Source organism: Equus caballus, chromosome 6 (genome assembly GCF_041296265.1).
Source record: "Equus caballus isolate H_3958 breed thoroughbred chromosome 6, TB-T2T, whole genome shotgun sequence".
Lineage (NCBI taxonomy): Eukaryota > Metazoa > Chordata > Mammalia > Perissodactyla > Equidae > Equus > Equus caballus.
In genome coordinates this window covers 14446829-14458455 of record NC_091689.1, presented here as the reverse complement: position 1 = coordinate 14458455, position 11627 = coordinate 14446829, and positions in this window count along the sequence as shown.

Sequence of the window (11627 nt, the reverse complement as noted above, 5' to 3'; positions counted from 1 at the left end):
CTGAAAACCACTAATCCACTTTCTGTCTCTAGGGATTTGCCTATTTTGAACATTTCATATTAATGGAATCATATAAAATGTGGCCTTTGTGTCTTGCTTTTTTCACTCAGCATAATCTTTTCAGGTTTCACATGTGTTGTAGCATTTATCAGTACTTCATTCCTTTTTATGATTGAATAATATTCCATCTGATGGATATACCACCTTTGTTTATCCATTCATCAATTGATGGACTTTTGCATTGCTTCCACTTCTTGGCTATTATGAATAATGTTGCTGTAAACATCATGTACAAGTTTTTTGTGACATATATTTTCAGTTATTTTGGGTTTATGCCTAGCAGCAGTCCTGCTGACTCATATGGTGACTCTATCTTGTACTTTTTGAGGAACTGTATTCCACAGTGGCTGCATCATTTTTCATTCCCACCAGCAATGTATGAGGGTTCCAGTTTCTTTATGTCATCACCAATGCTTGCTATTTTCTTTGGTTATTTTTTTTTTTACTTATAGTCATCATACTGGGTATGAAGTGGTATCTCATTGTTGTTTGAGTTTGCATTTCCCTAATGACTAACAATACTGAGTATTGTTTGTGTGCTTATTTTTCATTTGTACATCTTCTTTAGAGAGATTGGACTTCACCAAAATTGAAGCCATTTATGCATCAGAGGACATTATCACATAATTAAAGTGACAAATGACAGAATGGGAGAAAATATTTACAAACCGTATATCTTATAATGGCCTAGTATTCAAAATATATAAAGAACGCTTAAAACTCAACGCTAAAAAGACAAATAACCCAAAGAAAAAATTGGTAAAAAAAAAACGAGAATAGGCATTTATCTATTTATTCCTCGGTTGCTTGTGCTTTTGGTGTCATATATAAGAAATTGCTGCCTAATCCAAGTCATGTAGATTTATTCCTATGTTTTCTTCTGAGCGTTTCAGTTTTAGATCTTGCACTTTATTTGCTAAATTTTGAGTTAATTTTGTATATAGTGTGTAGTAGTGGGTCCAAGTTCATTCTTTAGCATGTAGATATCTAGTTGTCCTAGAATCATCTGTTGAAAACATTATTCTTTCTCCATTGAATTGTCTTGGCACATTTTATGGATCTCATTGTTTACCCCACTCTCCAGCCCCAAAAGAGACATTGAAATCCCACTTCCTACTACCTCAGAATGTGACCTTACTTGGAAATAGGGTTGTTGCAGAAGTAATTAGTTAAGATGAGGTCTTATTGGAATAGAGTGGACCCCTCATCCAATATGACTGGTATCCTCATAATAAAATGGCCATAAAAAGAGAGACACACACAGGGAAAATGCCATGTGATGATGAAGGCAGAGATTGGAGTTATGAAGCTACAAGTCAAGGAGTGCCAAAGATTTCCAGAAAAACCACCTGAAGCTAGGGAGGGGCAAGAAAGGATATCCCTGCAGTTTTCAGAAGGATCATGGCCTTGCTGGTAGCTTGATTTCAAACTTCTAGCCCCTAGAACTATAAAACAATAACTTTCTATTGTTTTAAGCCAACCATTTGGTGGTACTTTGTTATGGCAGCTGTAGGGAACTAATATAGCACCCTTGCAAAAATCAATTGACCATAGATTATAGGGGTTTACTTCTGGAGTTTCAATTCTATTGCATTGATCTGTTTATCCTTATGTTAGTACCATACTGTTTTGATTATTGTAGCTTTGTAGTGGGTTTTGAAATCAGGAAGCATGACTCCTCTGAATTTGTTCATCTTTTTCAAGATTGTTCTGGCTATTCTTTGTCCCTTGCTATTCCATTAAAATTTTAGGATAAGCTTGTCTATTTCTTTAAAAAAAAAAAAAGCAGTTAAAATTTTAATAGGGATTTTGTTTAATCTGTAGATCAGTTTGAGGGGTATCACCATCCTAACCATTTTATACCTCCCAATCCATGAAAACCAATGTCTTTCCTTTTATTTCTTTTTATTTAGATCTTCTTTAATTACTATCAACAACGGTTTTTAGTTTCCAGTGTACAAGTCTCATACTTCTTGGTTAAATTTATTCTTAAGTATTTTATTTTGCTTGACTGTGTTGTAAATGGAATTACTTTAATTTTGTTTTCAGATTGTTCATTGGTACTGTATAGAAATACAACTGACGTTTGTATTTTAAGCGTCCATCCTGCAGACTTGCTGAACTCATTTACTAATTCTAATAATTTTTTTGTGTATTCTTTAGGGTTTTCTATATATAAGATCATACTGTCCTCAAACAGAGATGGTTTTGCTTCTTTTTATCCAGTCTGGCTGCCTTTTATTTATTTTCCTACCTAAGAGAAGTCTCTAGCCCTGACTAAATCCTCCAGTATAATGTTGAACAGAAGTGATGAGAGTGGACACTTTGTCTTGTTCTAGATCTTTAGGGAAAAGCTTCTAATAACGAATTATTAGGTAGGGTGTTAGCTGTGGATTTTTCATAGATGTCTTTTATCAGGTTGAGCATGTTCCCTTCTATCCCTAGTTTGTTCAGTATTTTTATCATAAAAGGGTGTTGAATTTTGGCATATACTCTTTATGCATCTTTTGAGATGATCAGGTGGCTTTTCCCTTTATCTTATTAAAGTAGTGTATTATACATACTGATTTTCAAATATTGGACCAACCATGCATAACTGGAATAAATATCATTTGGTCATGGTCTGTAATCCTTTTTATATATTGCTGGATTTAGTTTGCTAACATTTTGTTGAGGTTCTTTTGCGTTTGTATTCAAGGGGTATATTGGTCTGCAACTTTTTTTTTCATGTTATATATTTGTTTGGTTTTGGTATCAGAGTAACACTGGCCTTATAGAATGAGTTAGGAAATTTTCCTTTCCCTTCCATTTTTTAGAAGAGTTTGTGAAGAGTTCACATGAATTCTCCTTTGAACATTTGGTATAATTCACCAGCAAAGCCAGTCTTGTCTTTGGCATTTCTTTGAAGAAAGGTTATTGTTATTATTGCTAGCAATCTCTTTACTCGTTATAGGTTTATTCAGGTTTTCTATTTCTTTACAAATCAGTTTTGATCATTTGTGTCTCTTAAGAATTTGTCCAATTCATCTAGGCATATTATCATTTATAATCTTAAATCCTTTTCATTTGTATAGTGTATAATGTCAGTAGTAATATCCCCTTTAGTGTTTCTTATTTTATTAATTTGAGTCTTCTCTCTCTCTCTCTCTTTTTTATTTTTGGTCAATCTACATAAATGTTTGTCAATTTTGTTGATCTTTTCAAAGAAATAACTTTTGGTTTTATTGATTCTCTCGACTTTTTCTATTCTCAATCTTTTATTTTTTATTATTTTAAAGATCAGCACCTGAGCGAACATCTGTTGCCCATCTTCTTCTTTTTTTTCCTTCTTCTTCTTCTCCCCAAAGCCCCCCAGTACATAGTTGTATATTCTAGATGTAGGTCATCTGGTTGTGCTATGTGGGACCCAGCCTCAGCATGGCTTAATGAGTGGAGCCATGTCCGCACCCGGGATCTGAATTCATGAAACCCTAGGCCCCCAAAGTGGAGCATGTGAACTTACCCACTCAGCCATGGGGCCAGCCCCTAATCTCTCTTTATTTCCACTCTAATCTTTATTGTTTTCTTTTTTCTTCCTTCCACTTGCTTTGGGCTTATTTTATTCTTCTTTTTCTAGTTTCTTAATGTGGAAATTTAGATTCTTGATTTGAGATTTTCTTTTTTTTTGAGGAAGCTTAGCCCTGAGCTAACTGCTGCCAATCCTCTTTTTGCTGAGGAAGCCTGGGCCTGAGGTCACATCTGTGCCCATCTTCCTCTACTTTATATGTGGGACGCCTGCCACAGCATGGCTCGCCAAGTGGTGCCATGTCCACACCCAAACCGGCGACCCAGGGCCGTCAAAGCAGAACGTGAGCACTTAACCGCTGCACCACGGGGCTGGCCCCCTCTCTGCTTTTAGTGTACACATTTAGAGATATAAATTTCCCTCTGAGCACTGTGTGGCTGCATCCATAAATTTTGGTATATTTTGTTTTAATTTTCATTTATCTCAAAGCATTTTCTAATTTCTCTTGTGTTTTTTTTTGACCAGTTGCTTATTTAGCAGTGTGTTATTTAATTTCTCCATTTTTACAAGCTTCCTAAATTTCCTTCTGATTTCTAATTTAATTTCATTATGGTTGGAGAACTTTCTTTGTATGATTTCGATCCTTTTAAATTTATCTCACTTATTTCATAGCCTAACATAAAGTCTATCCTGGAGGATGTTCCATGTGCACTTGAAAACAACGTGTGAAAATTCTGCTGTTGCTGAATAAAGTGTTCTAGAGACATCTGTTATGTCTATACGTTATGTAGTGCTATTCAAGTTTTCTATTTCTTTGTTGACCTTCTGTCTAGTTTTCCTATCCATTATTGAATTTAGAGTATTAAAAGACACTGTTATTGTTGAATTGCCTATTTCTTCCTTTAATTCTGTCAATTTTTGCTTCGTGTATTTTGAGCCGCTGTTGTTATGTGCACATATGTTTATAATAGTTATATCTTTTGGTGGGTTGGCTTTTTTACCATTATAAAATGTCTCTCTTTGTCTCTGGTAGCAATTTTTGTCTTAAAATCTATTTCATATGATCTTAGTATATCCATTCTCTTTTGGTTACCACTTACATGGTATATCCTTTTACTTTCAACCTATTTGTGTATTTGAATCTAAGGTGTGTCTCTTATATACAGCATATAGTCGGATCCTATTTTTTTAAATCCATTTGCCAACCTCTGCCTTTAATTAAATAATTTAATTCATTTATGTTTAATATAATTACTGATAAGTTATGATTTATGCCTGACGTTTTGTTGTTTTCTATATGTTTTAGGTCTTTTTTTGTTCCTTATTTCCTCAATTACTGTCTTCCTTATTTTGTGCTAAATAGATATTTTCTGGTGTTCCATTTAATTCTCTTGTCATTTCTTTCAGTATAGATGTTTGATTTATTAGTGGTTACCCTGGGAATTGCCATTAACATCTGAATTAATATCAAGCTAGTTTCAGTAGTATACAGAAACTTTGGTCCTATATAGCTCCATCCCCCTCCTTTATGCTATTATCACAAATTACATTCTTATACGTTGTGTGCCCATTAGCTTAGATTTATAGTTATTGCATTATGAATTGCCATTTAAATCAAATAGGAACAAAAGAAGTAGAAACAAACAAAAATGCACTTATACTGCCTTTTATTTTACCTACATAGTTATATTTATCAATATTTTGATTTCTTTATGTAGATTCACGTTACTGTCTAGCATCCTTTTATTTGAGCCTCAAGGTCAGTCAGAGGTGAGAGCTTAGGGCCTCTGATGTCTTTTGTAAGCACACACACAGCTGCCTACAGTCTATGCATGCACATTACCTACTAGGTTTCCAGGAATATGTTGGAGCTTTTCAAATCCCCCATGGGCATCTCATTCTGCAGCTTTCCACTTTAAGCTTTCTGGCTAATCTATTATTTGCCCCAACTGTTATCCATTGCCTCACACAGCTGTGATGTTAAAGCATTAGACAAATGCCTCCTCCTGTGAGGCATTTAGAGCTGGGTGAATTCCAGCCAGTTTGAATAAAGACAAGCCTTTTGAGTGAGGTTTTCCAGGGAACCACTGGATAGGTAAAATAATGATAATTGTTTGGGAATGAGGTCCCTTCTCTTTAAAGTTTCAGGAATATGAGCTGTTATTTTTCAAGGCCACCACTGAATTGGGGAGGAGACGAAACTAAGGTAAACTAAAATGCCGCATAGCTTGCTGTTCTTACTGAGATTCAGCAGGGAGTTTTTTTAACTAAATGCCTTTTCTGGTTGCTGCAAGCCTTTGGCTAATTCCTTGAGTTCTGAAACAATTGATTCTGGCAATTTTTGCCAATTTTTGTTGTTGCTTTTATGGGGGCATGAACTTCTGGAGGTCCTTACTTCCCTATTTCTACTAACATCTGATGACATTCTATGTCTTATGGCATATAATTGTATTATATTGTATTGACTGTAATCTTACTTTAATAATTTGAGTTATCGATTTGAAAAAATAGGTGTTTACATTATATGTATAAAGCTAGCTGTCCCAAATTATTGGATTTGCTCAGAAGTTGGATATACTCCAGGTTCTGATAGCTAAAGTTCAGTATTTATATGCAACCAATATTTTTTGACATAAATTTGAAACATTGTCTAGCACTGCTTAGTAGTTTATGAACTATGATATAAACTAGGTTCATCTACTTAGAAATATTTTGGAAATATCAAAAGGACATTACTACAGAGAGGTTTTAGCTATAAGTAATTTTGACCCCGCAGCTACTGTTATGGCAGTGACTGAAAAGATCCAGGGTTTTAATCACAATTAAGCACTTTTTTTCCCTCTAAACCAAACTCGCAGTCAACAAAGCTTCACAGTAGAATAGAAACTACTATTAATACTTTATTTAGGGACAAAATAAGTTTAGAAATAACTGTGGAATGATGAGGAAGAGAACATAAGCCTAAAATTACATGCAACTATTTTACTTATCTCTACGTAATCTTTTAATGTTGTTGTTTTGTTAGTAGATTGTATCCTTCAACAGCTCTTAATTTTTCTCTGGAGCAGTGTATTCTGAACAGCTAGCCACAGAACAAATTGGTCGCTCTGAGTGGATATAATATAAGCTGAGCTGCTAATGGAGAGTTATGCCTAAGTATGTCGACTCAAATGGGAATTAATAAGCCTAAAAGCAGAGGCTATAGCATATCATAATCTCTCTTTCAAGTCCATTGTCCTAGGATTCCATAAGACTTCTTGGTCTTTGGACAATAAATCATGTATATTTCTTCTTTCTCTAAATATTCCCTGGAAAAATAATATACCCCTTATCTTATGGTAAAGGAAAACAATGGCTCTGTTCAAAAGGGAAGCAATTTTGAAATGTCAGTTCTTTAAAATATCAAAACGTATCTCCCACATGAATTCAGTCACTTGGCAATTAAACTGTCCATTACACTGTGATGCTTTCCTTTCCCACCCCACTAAAGGCTAAATTAATATATCTTCTTCTTGTCTTGTCAGAGGACTGAGTAAATATCTCTATTACAGGATTTTTTACATTGTTATTATAGTGGCATACGTGGCTATATCCTCAGTTAAATGTTGTTCCTAAAAAACAGGAACAAATTCTTATTTTTTCTCTTGTTCCTAATTCTGAGTGAATTTTCATAAGTGCTATGAAAGAAACAGAATTTTGTGAAAGAAAATATTACAGGAATTTATGCAAGACTGTGTGGTAGAGAAAGGTCCTTCTAAGGAGAATACATTTAAGCTGATTTCTGACGCATAAGATTATGCCAGGCAAGTAAAGCTAAAGTGAGAGAGCAGGCCCTGGGGAAAGAATTCCAGGTTGAAGAAACAGACTATGAAGTAGACTTAAGTTGGAAGGAGATAAGTGAGTTGCACAGAACTGCAAGGAGGCCAATGTGAATATTGCTTTGCTCACAAAAGGAGTGAGAAAAATTGAACAGGTTCAGCAGCCCAATCATGCAGAACTCTGTAACCATGATAAGGAGTTTTATTCCAAATACTTTACTCAAAGTGCAATGAATTGCAATTGAAGATTACAAGTAAGGGAGTAAAATAGTCTAATTTTCACTTTAAAAAGATCATTCAGGCTGTGAAGTGAGAAGGTGTTTGAAAGGGTCACATCCCTCACAAACGAGGAGACCTGTTTGTTATGGAGACCTGAGCTGTTATGAGGTTCAGGCAGAAACGCTATTACTGGATGGATGAGAGGATGGACAATGGACTTGGAGTGAAGTGGATGGATATGAGATCTGCTTCATAGTTAGGGTAAGCTAGACTTGTTAATCAATGACAGGGTGTAACAGTTAAGAGAGTGGATGTGTCAAAATTGACTCCTGGATCTTGAGCTTGAACACCTGGGAGGAGAGTAGCACTATGTACTGAAATGAGGATGCACAGGAAAGGAGCAAAAGTGGAGAAATAAACAATCGTTCATTTTAGAATATGTTAAGTCTAAGATGGAGAGGAAATGTGAAACATTCAAGTTTAGATGCCTGGAGTTCAGAAGAGAGGATTACATTTGGAAATCATCAGAATACGAATGTTATTAAAAACTATAGGGATGAGGAGAGTTTAAAGAGAGAATAGAAGAAGGCTCATTTGCAAGACCTGGGGTATTCTAACATTTAGAAATTAGGTAGACAAAAAGGCCAATGAGGTGAAAGAAACCCCAAAGGAAGATAATATTATAGAAACCAAAAGAAGAGAGGCATTCAAGACACCATTTTATTTATTTATTAATTCATAGTGTAGAACTAGGCTTGAGTTTGGTGCCAGACTGTCTGGGTTCATATCTCAGCTCCACATTCACCTCTTTGTGGCTCAATACCTTCCCAATAGGTTTCGTCAAGATTAAGTTAATCAACACACTTTAAGTATGTCGGGCAATACTCAATAAATGTTTGTTTTCATTTTTGCTGTTTTTGATTCATTGAACAATTGATTAAAACAGAGGCTTGGAAACTAAGAGTTGAGACGTCTAGGTGATGGGAAGTTACTAAATAAATTTCAGGAGAGACTAGCTAACGTGGTGAACAACAAGTCAATATGGGAGTAGGAAGGTACAAAACTTCAGGAGGGAGAATTTTTTGGAAATAAAGGAAATTGATAGCAGAGATGGATTATGGACCCCATAAAAGAAATTTGAGAGTGTTATAAAGTGATTTATGAAGAATAAAATTATGAATCCATTCTAAGTTGGCTGTAGTAATATTCTGTTTTGCGTGGCACAGGGTTGTGACGTTGGATCTGGAGTAAACACTCTAAATAATCAGAATAATTATTGAACGGTTCTCAACTTTTAGAATCAACTTGTAGATAAGTCACACAAAGCTTCATTATATTTACTGAACGTATGTAATAAACGTTATCAGTCTGATAATGGAAAAATAAAGATACAACTGCAGCAATTGAGAGATAGAAAGTGAGAAGACATGACAGGAAACATGGGAACCTTAAAGCCTTCATCTTAGAACAGCAAAACAGAATGAGTCTGTCTGAACAAGAAAAGGGGGATGAATTTTACTCTTCAGTGACAGAAGTGACAAGTGGAAAAACTGATAATAATGTTTACACCTGTAATGGAGAGGAGGGCAGGTGGTAAAATCTCCTAAATCCTAATCTATCATATTAGGAGGTAATAAAATATGTACTCATTTTAACATAAAAGAAATACAGCTGTAATTTTGTTATTTGCAGTTATAGAAGAGAACTAAATGATAAAAAATGTTACAAGTGTTTGCTGGCCTCTCCCCCTATACCCTAGCAGGATCGGGAAAGGTAAAATTTACTTTCTATGATACGTCCTACTATAGTTTAATTTTAACTATGAGCTTGTATTACTGCAATATATATATATATATTAGTCTAAAGTACTTTTTTCTCTAATGAAAGGTACAGGTGAGAAGAGGGGTGAAGTTTTGGATTATTCTCAGATTTCTGGCTTGGAAACAGGGGAGAAACAGGTTTGGAGGTGGAGAAGGGGATAATTTTGTGGAATATGGAGGTGGAGATAGTAAGTTGGCCTTTACATGATCAGGTTTCAAGCACCGGAGAGAAATTTGGGCTGGAATATATATTTTGGAGTCATCAGCACATAGACAATAATTGAAGCCATGCAAATGAATGAGGTCATCTAAAGAGTGGCTGCTGGATGACAGCAAAAGAAGACTGAGGCTGGAGACTGGGAGACTCCTAATTTATGAAAGAAGAAAAGAAAGGTGATTCAATGTGTGGAAGAGAGAAGAAAAAACAAAAACCAATGGAAGTGGAGTGTATTCAAAATTCTCCCCTTATAGCTTGTCTTTTTCTTTTCTTCCACTAAAATTTACATAATAATATGTGATCACTAAGTTTCTTACTATCTTTTTGCTCCTGCCAGGTTAAAAACTCATAGTCCAGAGCTGCAAATGAGAGGAAATCCAATTCTACAAGGGCATCAGAAAAATAAGCATTTGTCAGCCATACTATTCAGGAAATGATGGCAGTAAAAAAGCTAACATTTATTAAATACTTGTAATATGCCATGTTTGATTCTAAAAGTAATAAACCATTTAATTCTCACAAGAACATATGAGAACATTATTATTTTATCCATTTAGAGTTGGAGAAACAAAGGTACAGAAAACATGATTAGTATAATATTAAAATCAAGCAAACATCCTTTTTCCCATACTGACATCTTATCCTCATTGCTTTCCATGTCCAGGGTTCTTTGAAGTATTTACTTAGCCTAATGACTTTCTCTTCTACAACAGTTGAGAAGTGCACTCCTTATTGTAAACCCTAGTCCTGGTCATGATGCTAAAATCCAAAATTGAAGTTTCCAAGCCATGCTAACAATCTATTACCTCTCTTCTGCTCCCGTTTCCCGACTCCCACCAATTACCTCCTGAAAACTCCCTAGAATATCTAATCCTGGAGTCTTTACTCACTTCCTCTGTCTGTCTGAACTGTCCTGCTTTCCTATCATGTCTGGACATCACAGGCAGCTGATTTCACATCTGTTTTATCAAACCTTCTTCTCATTTCACCTTACGTACTCTTACCACTTGAGAAGTGTTTTTTACATTTACTAGTAGTTACCTCTAAGATAGTGAAGTCAATGGTTGATTGTATATTGATTTAAATGTTACAAGTGAATGGTATGCCCCTATATATGTTCAGAAAATTGACATTTACAGAATTGAAATACATATTGCTATTATTAGCTATCATAGCAATGTTTTTTAACAATTTCATCTTTTTTAGCATGGATTCAATTTGACATTCGTATACAGCACTGTGAACATTTGCTTTTGTCATTTAAAACTCATTCTGGGTGGTATTTTTCAATTGCCTACCTCCGTTCTTTTTATACCACAATTTAACCATTCTGGAGATTTATTTAATATCAATATTAATTTGATACACTCCTTGACTGGCTTGACATGTATTCAATTCATATTGTTTCAGAAAGTATATGTGTATAAAGGTGAGCTTTGTGTACCCTTACCCTTTTCAATATTTTTCTATTTCTCTCACACTTGAAGAGCACCTTAGACACATAACGGATTCATAAGAAAGCCCCCTACACACACACAAATTATCACTACTACCCAGTGTTTAATGATCTAAAGGTCTAACCTTTGCTCCTTGTAAATAATCACTTCTAATATTTTTTCCTCTAGATGAGTATCTATTACGTTCTTTCTTTGTCCTAGAAATTAAAAAATTTCTCCAGAATTTGCCATGTATTGGTACATTTTTCATTAATTTTGCCTCATACTCAGGGAAGTCTTCAAATAATCGGAAAATATTTTTTCCCATTCTCAAGAAGTATTTTCCTGTTATTTATTTGTTTGATGCCCCTGTATTCTTTTTTCTAGTTTCTTCTTTTTGAGCAGCAGTGAACTATATGCTTAAATTTCATTCTCTATTCTCCATTGCTACCACCTTTTTGCTCACCATTTTTATTTCTTTCTTCTTTTCCTTTGAATTTGGAGAAATACTCAATCTTCCTCCCTTTTCTTGATTAACTGACCACATTGTTT